Here is an 18,308-nt window from a genome sequence, read left to right as displayed (position 1 = left end):
AAATAGAAGATAGTTCTTTTAATAAATAGAGATCATCACCTATCCTTTAGGTCATAAGCCCACATAGAAAATGAAAAACCTAGGTAGTGAAATCTGATGGTGTGTGGTCCAAGCACAAATGTCCTCGTCACTGTGGAGATGCAAGGCAAGGGCCAGGCACGGTGGCTTACGCCTGTAATCCCAACATTTTGGGAGGCCGTGGTGAGTGGATCACCTGAGGTCGGGAGTTCGAGACAAGCCTGACCAACATAGAGAAACCCCGTCTCTACTAAAAATACAAAAATTAGCCAGGCATGGTGGCACATGCTACTTGGGAGGCTGAGGCAGGAGAATCGCTTGAACCCAGGAGGTGGAGGTTGTGGTGAGCCGAGATCACGCCACTGCACTCCAGCCTGGGCAAAAGAGGGAAACTCCGTCTCAAAAAAAAAAAGAGATGCAAGGCAAGGTTGGGTTGAGGTGACCAAAGGAAAGGAAGCCCTGGTTATAATGGAAATGCCTGCTTTTTGACCACTAGGCTACCCCTATTAATGTACTGGCATGTCATTGCATTCTTTTTTTATTTTTAGATGGCGTCTCACTCTGTCACCAGGCTGAAGTGCAATGGCACAATCTCAGCTCACTGCAACCTCCGCCTCCCGGGTTCAAGTGATTCTCCCGCCTCAACCTCTTGAGTAGCTGGGACTAAGGCACGCGCCACCATGCCTGGCTAAATTTTGCATTTTTAGTAGAGATGGGGCTTCACCATGTTGGCCAGGATGGTCTCAATCTCTTGACCTCGTGATGCACCCACCTCGGCCTTCCAAAGTGCTGTGATTACAGGCGTGAGCCACCGCACCTGGCACATGTCATTGCATTCTAAAGGTACTGGGGCTCTTAAGTATTGATGCTTCTCTTTAGAGGAAATGACTCACCGACACCTCCGTTTCCACAGTTCTTGAAACTGTATAAAGCCTTTTCTATCTGCACTTTCCCTCCACTGTCACACTGTCAATATACTCCGCTACAGCTTAGTCGCCCCATTTAACAGATAAGACCACTGAGGCTTAGCAAGTTTCAATGACCTGCCTGAAGTCATGGAGCAGGGTGTGACACAACTGGGAAAACTGGAATCAGAATCACTTCACCCACCCCTAACCGTGTTTTCAATTCTAGCTACACATTAAAATCACCGGAGAGGTTTTAAAAATACTGCAACCCAGGCTCTGTACACAATGATTCCATTTAATTGGTCTGAGATGGGGCCTAGGCACTGGTATGTTTTAAAGGCTTCCTGGGTATTTTTTTTTTCCCAGTTACTTTCTTTAAAATTTTTTTTTAACTTTTCATTTGAAATAATTTCAGACTTCCAAAAAAAGATGTGAAATAGTACAAAGCAGTCCTGTGTATCCTTCCCCCAGTTTTTCCAAATGTTAACATCTTACATAACCACAGCGCAGCTATCCAAGCCAGGATATTAACATTGATACAATACCGTTCACTCATCTACAGACCTTATTCAAACTGTGTCAGTTGTACTTGGTGGATGGTTCTAAATCATTCTGGAGAATTCATTGTTTTTAGTCATTCCATCTCTTTCGTATAGTTGAATCTTTCCTTGGTGATCTTAATGTGCAGCTGGGGTTGAGAACTGCTGGGTGGACCGTGGAGCCTGGAGTTAGTATTCTATAAGTAGACTTAATTGGCTTTACGGTGCATTTTTCTCTCCCCATTCTCTGACATGTAAGAGCTATGTCTGAAAATCTAGTATATTTCTAAGCTATTGTTATGCTGCTGATGAGATGAATCATTTGAAGATTTCTGACTATTTTTATGAAGTGACAGTTATATCTGCTGGGAGGAGAAATGAGCCCTAGTTATATTCATAGCAAGGTTACTGCCAGCCAGGTGAAAAATGGAAAACGGTGTACTGGGGAGGGAAGAGTTAAAGAGCTTTCAAATGTGAACTCACAAGTCCGTGGGCCAGGTCTTCGCAGAACTCAAGGCCATTCTTTGGAGGTGAGTCTGGAATACAATTTAGATTTTAATTAGAGATGTGCTGGACCTTAATGTAAATGTATTTAGATAGGGAAGCCAAAGACAGTAAACTGAAAACCTTGCATTTCCTACAGATGGTTTATTAAATTAAAACGTGTCTCTTAACCTCTGGTCTTGACCCGGCTGTTGCAAAGATGAGTCATTGAAACATCAGCCTGTCTGTTATCCTGAATGACTGGAATGCCCCAGCTGGAGGTACCACTTGGTAACACATGAGACTGGGTAGTTCATGAGGATTTTTACTTTTATTTTCACCTGCAGTCGAACTACCTTTATCCAATGAGAATTTTCGTCCTCACGTATTTATTATCTCCTGCTCTGGGTAAAAACAAATCTGGGTGTCTCTGCTGTGTGCAAATTAGCCTGGCTCTAAGGGCCACAGGGCTGAACAGAAACTATCCTCGAGTGAGTAAAAATGTTATTAAATTTAAAACCACAGCCCCATCACCAGCACTGGATTCCTCTAGGCCACAGATGTTCACTATCAGCAAGTGTTTTCTCTGTGAGGCACTGGCTTGGAAGCATTTGAACCCAATAGCATTATATGTGTGTTGATATCAGAAATCATATGCACAGATACATTGTCGGCCTTCAAATTCACAGAGAAAACAACTGACTCCCGTGGTGTTAGGTAGCAGCGAGGACTGTGGCCTTGTGCGTCCCAGCACAGGAGACTCTCTCATAACCCCCTGGGCTTTGGAACGTGCTGCTGCCTCTGCCAAGAACACCCTTTTCTCCCATCACCCCTCTTTTCCTGGCTCACTGCTGCCACCTCCTCTTGGAAGTATTCCTTGATTTCCTCCCCCAACCTGAGTTAGAACTCTTTTCCATATATTTGCACAACACTCAGTGCTTCTATGTGCTGCAGTAAAAGTAACTGTTTATTTATCTGATTTCTCCACGTTCTAGCACCTAGCCCAGTGCCTGCCACATGGAAAGTGCCTATGATAATGTGTGCGTGTGAATAAATGAATGATAAATGAGAGCTACTGGTTCTGCCTAACTACACCAAGCACTATCTGTGTGAAGCCATTTGCACCCATTATCTCCTTTAATCTAGGTAGAATTTAATCCTTTAATTCTGAAGGGATGGTGTTTTACCCAATCCTACAGGTAAGGAAACAGGCTGAGAGGTAAGTGACTTCCCCATGTCACAGAGCCAGGATTTGAATCTGGGCTAAGTCCACAACTTGGCCTCCTCACCACAGCCTCTTCCCTGGCACAGCCTCAGCTGAAGGTCTCTGTGGTCGGTGGAGCAGCCGATGGCTGACCACAGTGGAGGAAGGTCTCTGCTTGGGGCATGGAGCTGTGGGACTCTGAGAGCTACGTTTGCAGGCCTTGATTCACCTTGGGAGGCGTAATGATGGAAATGCAGGGTTCCTAGCCATGGGGAGAGCGTGTGCTCCCCTTGATGATGACACAGACCATGCCCAGTGTGTACTATTTGGTGAAAAAAAAGGATGGCCTGGAAGAGTCCGCAAGGACCAGACAGCCACCTGGGCCTTAAACCTCAGAACTGCCTGCAGCTCAGCGTCACTCCCAGTGTGCTGAGGCATCTAGCAGACAGTCTGGCTACTCAGGAAGGATTTTGAGCCTCAATTGCTGATGATTCCTTCAGCTTTGGAGCCAGCTCGTTGTCCCAGAGCTCCCATAAGTACAAGGGCAAATCAGCTTGGCGCCCACCATTCAGAGGGAGCTGTAAGCTGCTTCTCTGCAAAGAAGGCACCAAAGGGATGAGGAAGAGGAGGAGGAGGGTTCCCAGTTGCCTCCTCAAGAGTGAGCACTCCACGGGAATGAAAACTGCTGCCTGCACAGAAGCCTTGCCACCCAGCTCTTCAGGTGAGTCATACTCAGCTCTGCCCTCCTCCCAGGCACACACCTCCGGATGTTCTGGAAGACAATGCAGGGACGGTGAGAGGAGGGATCCCTTTGTGTCTGGAGATTCCCTGTGGGGAGCCTGCGTTTGCTTCCTGGATTTTCAGTTGAGCAGGCACTTCAGTGTGTAGATAGTCCAGGCGCTGTTAAGGTTTCTGAGACTCAGGGAGGAATCTCTCCCTTGGAGAAGGCTCTTGTCTCTTTAAAACGCATCTCCTTCTACCCCTCTTCTTTCCTGTGCCTCCTACACCTGACAAAGAGAACTCGTGTGGGGTGGATCCGGCTTCAGCATGGGCTGTCTGGGTTATTCAAATTTCTCTTCCTCTCCTCCCTTCTAGAATATTAATTCATAGATGGAGGCCTTTCTGGCACCACAAGTACCTTCTAAGTAAGGAGACCCCTCCCACCTCCCTGCCACATGGAAGGGTTGGCCTAATAGGAACCTCTTCTCCCTTATACTTCATGGCCCCAGCTGACCAGACCACGGTGAGGCCCAGCCTTGAGCCGACAAACTCTGACTTGATACACAAGAGAGCAAAAAATAAACTGGGTCAGTGAGAGTCTCCTGCTCATTGAAATTCAAGGGAGTTTAAATTAGGTACTACGGAGTCGCAGCAGTGGAGCTGGGAGTGGTTGTCAGAGCCAGAAGTTTGTGGCATTGAGGAGACACCAGAGTTGCCGCAGCAGGCCACATCTAAGCTGGGATTTTGAGGAACCACCAGCGCGCACATGCTAGAGGTAGACAGAAGCCACAGCTCAGTATTGCATCTCACCTAAAGCCTCATACTATAAGAATCACATTTTCCCTTCCATTTTTCCCCTTCTAATCTAAAAATATTAGAACTGCTGCCCCCAGTGTAGCATCTATGTTCTCCAGGGTCCATGACGGTCCATGATGATCGAGTCTTAGCTGTGCCCCCAGCTGAATAAAGTAAACACCTTTCGACATTATTGAAGCAGCTGTGAAGATCGGCTGGAAATGGCTCTCACTGCAATGCCTGTCTTTGTGATATACCCATGGGCACACAGGGCAGAAGGAGGCCTGGATGCCTTCGATGTACAGGCAAGGAAATGAAGTTGGCCGGGTGAGCATATGTACCACGCTGTCAGTGTACTGCAGCCCTTCCTCTGACCATCTCCCAAATAACAGCCACTGTAAGATCCTAAGCATGGCTTCTGGGGAGGCTAAGGAACTTGGAAGAAATGTTAAGAATCTGTGGGTCCATCATTAAAAAGAGGAGTAGGAAAAGAAAGAGGAGAAGATGTCAAGAATAGACTTAACATTCGAAACCCTGATCTCCGGGCTTCAGAATGCTTGCGGCTTAGATCGCTCAAAGAAAAAGCAAGTGCGGAAAATCTTCACGAAGGTATCCTAAATGAAGAAGCCCATTAGGATTTTAAGGCGTTGGTAGAGTTGTTTTGATTCAACTTTGTGACTTTGGAGAAAAGGAAAGCCAACAAGGGATATTATCAAGGGGCGCCCCTGTGTTTACTTGGACAGACACAGTTGCAGCCCTGCCTCATGTGGGGCAAATGCATAGGTATGCTATGTGGTTAAGCTGTTGAAGTACCTTAAGACTTTGCTTCCACTCTGCCATTAAATCTTTGCAGAGATCAGAGAGGAGTTCACTAAGGAATTTATATTTTGATTTTTTTTTTTTTTCCTGTGGAGAGAGAGGGTTATTGAGGTCTCAGAAAATGGAAATTAGCCCTGTTCGGAGAGCCTCAAGAAGCTGCCCTTAATAAAAATAGCAGAAATTACGTTTTTTTTTCTTGCCTTACATATCTTTTTTTGTTTGTTTGTTTCAGACAGAGTCTCGCCCTGTCACCCAGGCTGGAGTGCAATGGCACGATCTCGGCTCACTGCAACCTTTGCTTCCCAGGTTCAAGGATTCTCCTGCCTCAGCCTCCCGAATAGCTGGGATTACAGGCACCTGCCACTATACGCAGTTAACTTTTGTATTTTTAGTAGAGACGGGGATTTCACCATGTTGGCCACTCTGGTGTCAAACTCCTGACCTCGTGATCCACCCGCCTCGGCCTCCCAAAGTGCTGGGATTATAGGTGTGAGCCACCACGCCTGGCCTCCAATCTTTATTCCATATGAGGGACAGCAAGCTGCATTCGCAGAATTGCTGCCTGGGCACCTGGGAGGCAGGAGGCTCAGCGCCTGCCCAAGAAGATGGTATGGTTACAAGTGCAAGGGAGGGGCGTGTGAGGCTTGAGGGACTTCTTGTTTGTTTTCTGTTTGCCCAAATACACAGTACATAGTATAGCAGTCATTAGAAAACCAACCTGCCTTAAATTGGTTTACTGTTTCTCGAGGACAAGCTGGCAGTATACGTCAAAAGCTGTGAATTTTGTGTCTCCGTTATACAGCAATTTTACTTTCAGCAATTTATGCTAAGGAAATAATAAAGGATATTGAAGGATCTTCATTTTAGAGTTGTTTAGAATAAAACAAACAAACAAACTGGAAATGACATACATTTCCAACAGTTGGAGAGTGAATGAGTCAATTGTGGTAGACTCAGTGGAATACTACGCATCCATTAAAAATTCTGTTGTAAAAAAGGACATAAACAGACACTTCTCGGAAGAAGAATACAAGCAGCCAACAAACATATAAAAATACTCCACATTACTAATCATCAGAGTAATGCAAATGAAAACCACACTCAGATACCATCTCACAGCAGTCAGAATGGCTATTACTAAAAAGTCAAAAAAAACAACAGATGCTGGTGAGGCTGCAGAGAAAAGAGAATGCTTATGCACTGTTGCCAGAAAGTAAATTAGTTCAGCTGCCGTGGATAGCAGTTTGGAGATTTCTCAAAGAAGTTAAAACAGAGCTACCATTTGACCCAGTCATGTCATTCTTGGATATGTACCCAAAGAAGAATAAATTATTCTACCAAAAGACACATGCACATGTATGTTCATCATAGTGCTATTCACAATAGCAGGCACGTGGAATCCGTCGGGTATAGTGGCTCACACCTGTAATACCAGCTACTCAGGAGGCTGACACAGGAGAATTGCTTGGACTCAGGAGGTAGAGGTTGCAGTGAACCAAGATCGTGCCACTATACTCCAGCAGCGGGGAAAAAACAAAAACCCAATAAAAAAAAAAAAAAAAAAAAAAAAAAAAAAGACATGGGATCAACATAGGTGTCCATCAACAGTGGACTGGATTAAAAAACATGGTACATACACACCATGTAATACTATGCAGCCATGAGAAAGAAATGAAAGTATATCCTTTGCAGCAACATGAATACAGCTGGAGGCCATTATCTTAAGCGAATTAACTCAGGAACAGAAAACCAAATACTGCAAGTCCTCACTTATAAGTGGAAGCTAAACACTGGGTACTTACGGACATAAAGATGGGAACAATAGAAACTGAGGACCACTAGAAAAGGGAGGGGGCCTGAGGAGAGGGCTCAAATACTAACTACTGAGTGCTATGCTCAGTACCTGGGTGATGGGGTCATGTGTACCCTAAACCTCAGCATCACACAGTATATCCAGGTAATGAACCTGCACAGATGTCCCCTGAATCTAAAATAAAAGTTGAAATTATTTAAAAAGGTAAAAAAATATATATAAAGGGAGAAAATAAAGTGAAAATAACAAAAAGATTATTTAAAAGACTTATTTCTATTTTTTTCCAGTTTATGGTAAATCAGAAACAAAGCAAATTTACAAATTAAAGGCCAGGATGAAGCATGGGTCTAAGTGAAGGGCAAGATGGCTGGCCTTGGAATGTATTTTAACTCTGGAAAATCCTCTTTGGGACATTCCTTACTTGCCATGACTTGTATCAGGTTTGTTTTACTCAAAATATTTGTTCATTGTCTCTACTTATCCCAATCCAATAGGACTTCAAAGATTTGAGGGCATTTTTGGTTTTCAATTTTAAAAAGTCACATCTAAAAATAAAAAATTTAAAAATTTAAAAACGAAAAATTCTATTGTAAAAAGATATTTCTTGATATGAAAAAATGTTCACTGGCCAGACCCGGTGGCTCAGGCCTGTAATCCCAGCACTTTGGGAGGCTGAGGCAGGCAGATCATGATGTCAAGAGATCGAGACCATCTTGACCAACATGGTGAAACCCCATCTCTACCAAAAATACAAAAATTAGCTCGGCGTGGTGGTGCGTGCCTGTAGTCCCAGCTACTTGGGAGGCTGAGGCAGGAGAATCACTTGACCCCGGGAGGTGGATGTTTCAGTGAGCTGAGATCGTACCACTGCACACCAGCCTGGGCAACAGAGCGAGACTCAGTCTCAGAAAAAACCCATGAAGATGTTTACTATATTCTTACATTAAAAGAGGTCACAAATATAATAACACAGAATGAGCCATTAAATAATTGCATATTTTCATGAGATTATGCATCATTTTTCTTGCCTGTCTGCATTTTGTATCTTCCCTCTGGTATCTACAATGTTTTTATTTTTCTTTCTTTTTAAAAAGGGGAGAAAAGAAAACCAAACTGCTTAGTGATAATTTGTGAAAAGCAAGAAGTGTTGTGACCAGAAGTGTGAGTTCCTGTGTTAGAAGAGTTGGACAGAAGGGAGGTCAGCACATGAGTGTGAGCTAAGCTGCTCTTACAAAAAGACCCCAAATTTGGTGGGATAAAGAGGAAAGGAGTTTGTCTTGCATGTCTTAGATAAGCATTCCTGGACTATGGGCAGTATTGTCCACTTGCTAGAGGACTAGATTGCTTCCATCTCAAGGCTCTGCCCTTCTCCAGCACTCTGCCATTCACTGCCTGGATGGCCAAGGCTGAGTCACAGCCACATGTGGGAAGAGAGTATGGAGGAGGTCAGGGCACACTGCTGGAGCTGCAGGCTGCAAGTGGTCCTGGTTACAACACATCCCACTGGTAAAAGCTTCATCCACGACCTCACCTAACTGTAACGGAAGCTAAGCTGGCAAATGTAGCATGACTGGGCAGCCTCATGCCTGACTTTGATTCCACTCCTATGGAAAAAGGGAAGAGCGGATTTTGGTGGACTACCAGTTTCCTCCACTGCTGGTGTTGTAAGAGCCAAGTGGAGACACAGCAAGCAGTGGGACGAGGAAGCAGAGCAGAGAGAGGAGGTGAAGAATGGCAGCCACTCTCAGCAACTTTCAACCAGGATGACCCGTTTGATGCATCAGATGATGGTCCCCAGTGCATGGATGGATGATGTGCTGGTGGGCTGAACACTTCTGTTCATACTCCTGATGTGCCGGCATCGCCGCTTTCTCTCCCACTCAGGAAAGAGCGTCAGAATTCAAGTTAATACGACATCATTAGGAGGAGCCTGAATTTCGGCGGCAGCCTCCTAACTCGTCACCTCACCACCCCCAACCTATTATCCAGTCCACAGCCAGATGAACCTTCTAAACCAAATCGAAGCAGCTCCCTTCCCTGCTTCCAGCCCTTTAGAGGCTCTCTGTTGTTTGGATAAGGTTGAAGAGCTTTCCCTCGAGTCATGCTGTCCTATGTAATAGGGCCTCTGCCTCCTTCAGCAGCCCGATGGCTTACTGTTCTCCAGCCGTGTTAGCTGTCTCAGCTCTTGGGTATAAAGAATCTTTCTCTCCTGCCTCGGGGTTACCTTGAGCAGTCTTCCCCGAGCTCTTCTCCTGGATAACTCCTCCTCATCCCTCAAGATATTTGAGTAAACATCACTTCCACACGGGGACTTCCTGTCTCCCCTCAGACTGGGGAACACACCTGTGCTATACATTTCCATACCCCTTGCATGTTCAGAAGGCCTACAAAACATGCAGCTCCTCATGGGATAACACCGCCTTCATTTGACAATAGAGAACTCAGAGGTTCCAAATCTGTCTGTCTTGTTAGAGTCTGTGTTGAATGGGTGAAGAAATAAAGCACTGGGTTCTTCAGGCACGGTGTAATCATTTCAGATGGTGCGCGTTAGAACCAGATGGGAGTTTTCCTGGGGAAGGGCTACCAGCCAAAGGAGAGAGGCTTTCCATGAAGAGTGTGAAAAGGTGGGCAAAACCTTCACTGACCTTGAGGGAGATGCCTGAGTTTTAGATACTGAAGCTAAAATAGTTAGGAATCAGATGTTTCAGAAGGTGAAAAAAACAAGTGTGTCTGACCTTGTCTTCAGAGCATTCCTGGCCTCTGGGATATATTTGTATGCAGATGTCATTTCCTATTTATAAATGAGCCTGGAGGGGCTGTGGGTCGGGAGGCGGACTGAAGGACAGTGGTGAGTCTGTAAGGGTGAGAGACTAGAGCGGAAAGACTGAAAAAAATGTCCAATATTCAGCATTTTGTACATCCATTTAATAAATAGCTTTTGACAGCTTACCGATGTGCCTGCCACGGTGCTGGATGCTTTTGGGGACAAGAGGGGCAGGCGATACAGAGAGGGAGGATGGAAAGGTCAGGGTGTGTGGGAGCACAGAGGAGAAAGCAACAATTTGCTCAGGTCAGGTGGGAGAAGGCATCCCTGAAAGGGCAAATTTGAACTGGGCTTAAAACAATAAATTCGAATTTCCAGTGGAAAGAGAGGAAAAAGGGCATTCTAGAAAAGTGAAGAGCTTGAAAAATGTCAGTGTTTGGGCAGTAGCAAGGAGCTAATGTGGATCAGGAACCCAGGCTGGAAAGCAGTGATGATAATAATGATCGCCAACATTTAGCAGACACTTCTTATGTACCAGGCACTGCTTAAGTGCATTGCCCATATAATCTCACTTACAAGTGGCAGAGCCAGGATTCTGAGCCAAGGCAGTCTGACTCCGGAGCTCATGCTTGTGAGCACGGGGCTATTCCACATTGTCACGGAGACTGCATGCCAGGCTGAGCTCCTCGGAGGGGTGAGGGTTTGGGAAAGATTTTAGCCTTTAGAAAATGATGCATTCAGACTGTGCTTTGGAAAGACCATTTTGTGACCTGTGTGAATACAGGCTGTGCAAGCTGTCATGAGAGGCAGAAAACATGGGATATTGCCCCACCAATGGGAAGCGTAGAGTCTCCTTAACAAGCAGACCTCACAAGTGAGCCAGGGTTCTTACCTAAATGCTGGGGTTCTTACCACAGATGACATACAAACTCTAAAAGAGCTTAGAGACCGCAGAGAAAGATAAGCTGGGCAAATGGACCAGCCGTTTTAATTTCAAGGAAGGTAGAGTTGAGTCCAAATCAAGATGTGCTTGCCTCTTTGCAGTGGAATGGCCCCATTTTTGTCCCCAAATATACTGGTTCGAATTGTATCCCCCAGAATTTCTCATCCCTGAACCTCAGAGTGTGCCCTTATTTGGAAATAGAATCTTCTGGTAAATTAGTTAAGATGAGGTAATTCTGGAATAGAGCGGGCCCCAAATCCAATGACTGCTTTCCTTACAGGAAGAGGAAAAGAGAAGCAGAGACATACACAGAGGACACAGACACACAGGGAAGATGGTCCTGTGAAGGTGGAAGCCGGGATTGGAGCGATGCCTCTACAAGCTAAGAAAGCCAAAGATTGCTGCCAATCACCAGAACTAGCAAGAGGTGAAAAGGAATCCTCCCTTAGAGCCTTCGGAGGGCGCCCGGCCCTGCTGATGCTTTGCCTTGGATGTCTAGCTGCCGGAAACTGGAGGGGATACGTTTCTACTATTTTAAGTCACCTCATCTGTGGCAGTTGATTATGGAAGCCCTAGCAAACCAACACACCAGAGGAGCTGAGAAACCCAGAAGTCGAAGTCCTGCTTCACTCTCCTGATTTTTCTTTTTTCTTTTTTTTTTGAGATGGAGTCTTGCTCTGTCGCCCAGGCTGGAGTGCAGTGGCGCAATCTCAGCTCACTGCAAGCTCCGCCTCCCGGGTTCACGCCATTCTCCTGTCTCAGCCTCCCAAGTAGCTGGGACCACAGGCGTCCACCACCGTGCCCGGCTAATTTTTTGAAGTTTTTAGTAGAGACAGGGTTTCACCGAGTTAGCCAGGATGGTCTGGATCCCCTGACCTCGTGATCCGCCCACCTCGGCCTCCCAAAGTGCTGGGATTACAGGCGTAAGCCACCATGCCTGGCCTTTTTTTTTTGTTTTTGAAACAAAGTCTCACTCTGTTGCAGAGGCTGGGGTGCAGTGGCATGATCTTGGCTCACTGCAACCTCTGCCTCCCGGGTTCAAGCAATTCTCATGCCTCAACCTCCCAAGTAGCTAGGATTACAGGTGCCCACCACCATGCCTGGCTAATTTTTGTATTTTTAGTAGAAACAGGGTTTCACCATGTTGGCCCGGCTGGTCTCAAACTCCTGAGCTCAGGTGATCCACCTGCCTTGGCCTCCCAGTGTTGGGATTATGGGTGTGGGCCACCATGCCCGGCCTCACTCTCCTGATTTTAAGGACACAGTCCACAGCTATGTTGTTGAGGTTAACCAGGATAAAGACAGGGTGACTAAGGGCGTGGGCTCTGGATTTCAAGAGCCCTCCTCCTCCACCTACTTTCTAGGTGACCTTGAGCAAATTATTCAATTGCTATGTGCTTGGATTTCTTACCTGTATGATGCAGTTAATGGTCGTCCTACCTCACAGGATTATTTTGGGGATTAAGTGAGTTTACATACTTAAATATTTAGAGCAGTGGTTGTTGTTACCTTTATTGTTGTTAGTGGCGTCATTCAGTTGGATTTGGGATGGGAAATAAGATGTCCTAGATCTTCAGCACCGATCCCTGCTGCTTTAATCAGGCATGCCCTTGCTTCTGTGCATTGTTTATGCAACATTCCACATCCATGCTCCCAGAAACATGGCCTTGATGAGGGCTACAGGGGCTCCTTACCGAGATTAGGCACAAGGCTGATTAAACACGCATGTGCATCTCAGCGTCAGGTTTGCATGTGCCAGTGCAGGGTTCTGCTGCCTGACAGCCATCTGTGATTCCGATGGCACAGTGTCCCCAGGGTCAGCACACCAGGTCTGCTGTGAGATTGTTTGCTCCAGAAAAGGTGGTACAAGATGCCAAGCAATGCAGAGGCCACAGCTGTTAGATCCCAGGAATTACACCTCTAGGCCCCACAAGGCCCATTTCTAATGGAACGACTGGGGAAGAACTCCAAAAGCATTATTTGTAGTCTTTCATTTCCAGTCCCAGCCTACCCCACAGGTCACAGGATAGCAACTGCTGAGCACACCAAGTCTGAGTCTGAGTTTCATGCTGGCAGCAAAAAAAGAGGTTAGAAGAAATTGTAAGTGTTCTCTGGAGTTCTCACTCTATTAGCCTGCCCTGGTTTCTTAGGATTTTTAGCTTCTCTAAACCCAGGCTATCCTAGGTCTGGGTGGACAGTCACTCCTTTTACTCTCCAGGGTTCTGACTTATAGAAAGTAAACACAAAGAACTGAGTTAAGCAGGGGTCCACAGGGCACCTTTATTTACCAAAGTAAGGGCTCTCCAGAAAACTGTGTAGGCTCGAGGCCAAATAGAGCTTTCTCTATCTTCCCCCACCTCAAAATCAGACCTACCCATTATGGTAGATAAAGATAGCTTCATATCTTTGACCCTCCTCCCATTGCAAGTAGGATCTATGTCCCCCACTCTTGAATCAGGACGGGATCTTTGGCTGCTTTGATCAATAGTATATGGGTAGAAGTAACATTGTGGCAGTTTCCTAGTGACTTATTTTTCTGTTTTTTTGGACTACTCACTATTAGAACTCAGACGGGCAGGTGAGAAGTCCAACTTCCCTGCTGGGAAACCACACAGTAGACCTGAGACTCCATGGAGAGGAAGAGGCGCCCACCTGAGCCCAGTCTTCCAGCCGTCCCTGCCATGGTGCCAGGCATACGAGTGAAGCTGTCTGACCCACCTCCCCTGTGACCTGACCCAGCCACTAGCCAAACACCATGAAGTAACACCAGTCAATGTCATGCGGTGCAGAAGAATTGCTCAGTTGAGTTCATCCCAGATTCTTGACCTGCAAAATTGTAATATGTTATGAAATAACTGTTCTTGTAAGCTACTAAGCTTTAGCATAGCTTGTTACTCATGGGTAATTGGAACACTCACCCAGCCTCAGATAAAGAAACTGGAACACAGAGTAGAGATTGGGCTTGGCATAATAGGCAGGCACTCTCTGGTTCTGCTTAACAAGGAGAGCCCAGGCCTCCAGAGCCCAGGGGCCCATAACAGTGAGAGGTGAGTGATCGGCCCATAATTGCGTTACAGTGCGTGGGCCTGCCCACTATAAATGGGCCTAGTGGGTATCAGCCTTTCACCAGTTTTGCTAATCAGATAAACCTGATTTTCTCTAGGAAAAAGCAAGTAAAAAGGCAAAAAGAAAGATCAAGTTTCCCTTCCTGGGACTTCTTAAGTGGTTTGAAGTGTTTATAGATGTTTCATCTTCTGTGAAAACCTGAGAGCAGAGGAGTGAATATCATATGCTCAATGTGAAAAAACAAAAACAAAAACAAAAAACCAGAAACAGGTTATTTGGTTTGACTTTGCAAGGAAAAGACATACTTAGAATTGGTAAGATAGAATCTGGCAAAATATTGGATTTTCTCTTCCCAATTTGTCTTTGGTCTGAAGCAGGCCATGTCCCGTTATATACTCTTGGCATTTTTGTTTCCCCTCTTGGAGCCCTTATCACAATCATAATTAGTTGGTCATAGGATCGTCTGTCCTTTTCTACCCTGAAAGCCATGACAGTGAGGACTTTGTTCTCTTTTGAATCCCTGGGGCCTCGGTCACAGTAGATGCCCAGTAAGTATTAACTGGGTGGACACCTGAATCAGTTAGGTGTGCCTGACGTTCAGCCTATGGAGCCCTGATCTCACCCACTCTTAGGGCCTCATTCTGTGAATCAACACCTCAGCTCTCCTGTTCTTCAGCCTTATGGGGAGGACTTTCAGCAGGGGCTTTGCACCCCTGGTCTAGTTCTGTAACCCGCCTGAACTCCTAGCCTTACCATGTGACTCACTTGTAGGGTAATTACCCTCTCTTTAGTTTGCAGTTAGTTGAACTGTGTCGGCATAAGTTGTAGAAAATGCTAAGACCAACTTCCATTCTAAATCTGCTGTGTGACCCTAAGCAAGTCACCTAACAGATGGAACCTCAGCCTTTTATAAATAAACACAATCTCGTCTCTGCTGGCCTCACAGGGTAGTTGTGGGAATCCAATCTGAAAATGAGGTCAAGACATTTCATAAAGCTCTTCTTCAACCATTAGCAATGGAAGTACGTTCACAGGAAATAAGACGTCAACCAGCTTTTTTGCCATGGCTCAGAAATTTTGAAAAACAGCTTTATTAAGATATAATTAACATATCATATAATTTACCATTTTAAAGTGTCCTTCCCAGTGGTTTTTAGTATATTCACGGAGTTGTGCAGACATCACCATAATCAATTTTCAAACATTTTCATCATCTTCAAAAGAAGCCTCATATCTGTTAGTAGTTACATCCCATTTCTCCTTCAACCTTCCCAGCCTGAGGCAAACACTAGTCTACTTTCTGTCTCTGGGTTTCCATAAATGGAATTATTCAATATGTGGCCTTCTGGGTCTGGTTTCTTTCAGTTAGCAGAAGGTTTTCCAAGTTCATCCGTGCTGTAACATGTATCAGTGCTTCATTCCGTTTTATTTCCAAATTATATTCCATTATATGGATATATCATATCATGTTTATTCGTTTTTCAGTTGATGGACATTCGACTTGTTTCCACTTTTTGGCTATTATAAATAATGCTGCTATAAACATTCATCTACAAGTTTTTGTGTGGACCTACATTTTCATTTCCCTTGAGTGGAATTGCTGGGTCATATGGTAACTCCACGTTTAACACCATGGCTCAGGAATTTGCTGGCTGGAGAATAGAAGTGAGGCTGTTCCGGATGGCAGGGAGAGAGAGTGTGTGTGTGTGTGTGTGTTGTACACAGATGTGCGCAAGAGCAGCGCTGCTGGGGTAGGAGCAGCAACTTTTGACTATCATATTCAAAGTAATTCTTGGCCAGACAAATTCTTGGTAACTCTGAAATTTCTGCCCACCTGCTCCTTTGTCTGAATGTTGCCCCATCGGGTGGTGGTCCTCAGACAGCTCTTCAGTCAATTAGAAGACTTTGGCAAAATTGACGAAAGCATTCTGGAAGAATCAGTTATATGAAATGTACAATAGAGAGTATTATAAATGTTATTATTAGTTGTCACTTGTGTGTTTTACGCCTTTTATATCTACATTTATAAGAAATGAATGGACATATACATGTATATACATTTTTGCCCCCTAAAGAGCTGTTGTGGACATGTGCCTGCACACACTGGGTCTGCAGTGTCAGAGGAGCAGTGCCACTGGGTCATCTGTCAGTGTTCTGAGCAACTGGACTAGGAGCTCTGGTGGAGGTGGGAGCAGAGAAGGAAGGTGGGTGTTTAAATTTACCAGGACAACGCTGGGTAACTGACAAAATATTGACTGTCGTCCTTCCGTACCCTCCTCCTGCTCCTCTGTAGCAATCCTTCCAGGGCCTCTGAGAAGAGCCCGTTCCTCACTTAGGACACCTCCTTTTAGGACTAGCTTCTTCTGGCCTTGCATTTCCCCAATCACTCTGAATCGCTCCCACTTCATGTTAAGAGGTCCCAGCTGTGTCCACCTGGGACTGAGTTCCAAGACACGATGTTTGTGCTGGTCTTCTTCACTGTTGTCTCCCTGTTGCACAACGTACTCTGCTCGTACCCTGCCCTGATTTCCTATCCTGGAGTCCTACATCCTGTGTCCAGCAAGGTTTCCATGACAAACACACATCAGGATGGCCCTGGTGTGCTTCCCTTTTGGTAAAAATGGCCCTTGGCAGGAGAATAATCTCTGGACAGACATCAGAAGGATATTCTTGTGTTTCCATGCTTTGATTGCACATGCTTTCCTTGTGTTGCCTTTTATTGCCAGCGCAGATGCGAAGAGCCTGCTGGCATCACTGGGAGTCAGCTGCCATCTCTGCAGTAGGTGCCTCCTGAGTTGAGGAATGTCAATTCCCAGTTGATGACAGTCTCTGATAATACTTGTAGCTTTTTCCTTCTGAGCCGTTTCCCTAGGGCTGACTCGGTACTGCAAGTTTTGGTGGCTTATTGTATTTTTTTTTAAACGGATGCTTCAGACCTCAGCTCACCTGTTAACTTTTCCTTTAAACCAGTCTGCTCTTGGAAGGACTCTGGTGCAATGATATTCCTGCCTGTCCTAGCAGGGCCTCAGGCTCTCAGGTGCGATCTCTGTTGCTCTTTCCCTGCCTCCTGCTTCCTGGGGCTCTGGTCGTTCAGTCACCTACCAAACTCAGAAGAGAGCTTTATGGCACTAGACCGGGAGACACCAGGGTACCAGAGTGTTGGGGAAAGTGAGGATGGGGGAAGAAAGCCACGTGTTTTCTGTCTGGTCCCGGGCTTGACAGTGAATGCTCGTTCTGCCTCCAGATTTCCACCGCTTTTTTTAGCATTGCGTGAGATCATCACACTCCTGGAAAAATAAAACCTCTGCCTCTTACGCCTGCCACCCGAGACTGGGATTGCTCTGTGTTCACGGTCCTCAGTCCATAGATGGGCCTGAGTGCTGAAATGCCAACTCTGCAGAGAAAAAAGCCTCACAGCGACAGTTTTGAGAGAGAAAACCCTTTTACTAAGTGTATAAAGGGTTTTTGCAGAACGAATACAATTCACCTAATGATTAATACCGTAAAAAATCGGCATATTGATCCCTTTGTCAATGAAATAAATTGATCAAGTGCTCACATCATGCCAGTGGATCGATTTTACTGCATCTGATGAGCTGAGAGCATTCTTCATTGGATAGTGTGTTAGCACCTTCATTGATATATTTCATCATTTTATTGTGGCTTATAGCCACAGGATGGCTGCTGGGGATAATAATTTATTTTTTTATTGGCAAGAGGTTCAGAGCAGAATTTGTGTGGTATTTCTCAAAAGTGGTTAAAACTGAGACTTGTGTAACAACTGGAAAACTCCTCTGGGCTTTGGATCTAAAGGAGACAGTTTCTGATCGGTGATGCTCCTGTGCAGTTCACGTGGGAATGGGCACCTCCATCCACAAGTTTGGAAAGGCCCAGTAAACACCTTACAGTAAAGGTACTGCCATCTCAGCACTTTGGGAGGCTGAGACAGGAGGATTGCTTGAGGCCAGGAGTTCAAGACCAACCTGAGCAACACATACAGACCTCGTCTCTTAAAAGAAATTTTTAAAAAATTATCTGGGTGTGGTGCCCTGAGCCTATGGTCTTAGCTACTTGGGAGGCTGAGCCTGGAGGATCACTTAAGCCCAGGAGATAGAGGCTGCAGTGAGCTACGATTGTGCCACTGTGCTCCAGCCTGGGTGACAGAGCAAGACCCTGTCTCAAAAAGAAAACAAAAAAGACAAAACAACAAACAAATGAAAACCCACTAGGTGCTCG

At 45.5% G+C, this 18,308-nt stretch overlaps 1 long non-coding RNA gene across 1 annotated transcript; it reads left to right on the top strand.

Annotated features, from left to right (window-relative positions):
- The first annotated feature begins 754 nt into the window (after positions 1 to 754).
- Positions 755 to 18,069, top strand: LOC103877873. Its single transcript, XR_002517193.2, has 4 exons — positions 755 to 4,994; positions 7,587 to 7,739; positions 8,394 to 11,433; positions 13,570 to 18,069. It is a non-coding gene; the product is annotated as an uncharacterized LOC103877873 (long non-coding RNA).
- Positions 18,070 to 18,308: the final 239 nt, after the last annotated feature.

Source organism: Papio anubis, chromosome 12 (genome assembly GCF_008728515.1).
Source record: "Papio anubis isolate 15944 chromosome 12, Panubis1.0, whole genome shotgun sequence".
Taxonomy (NCBI): Eukaryota; Metazoa; Chordata; class Mammalia; order Primates; family Cercopithecidae; genus Papio; species Papio anubis.
Note: the sequence above shows the minus strand (reverse complement) of the source record. Positions and strands in the feature narration are given on the sequence as shown.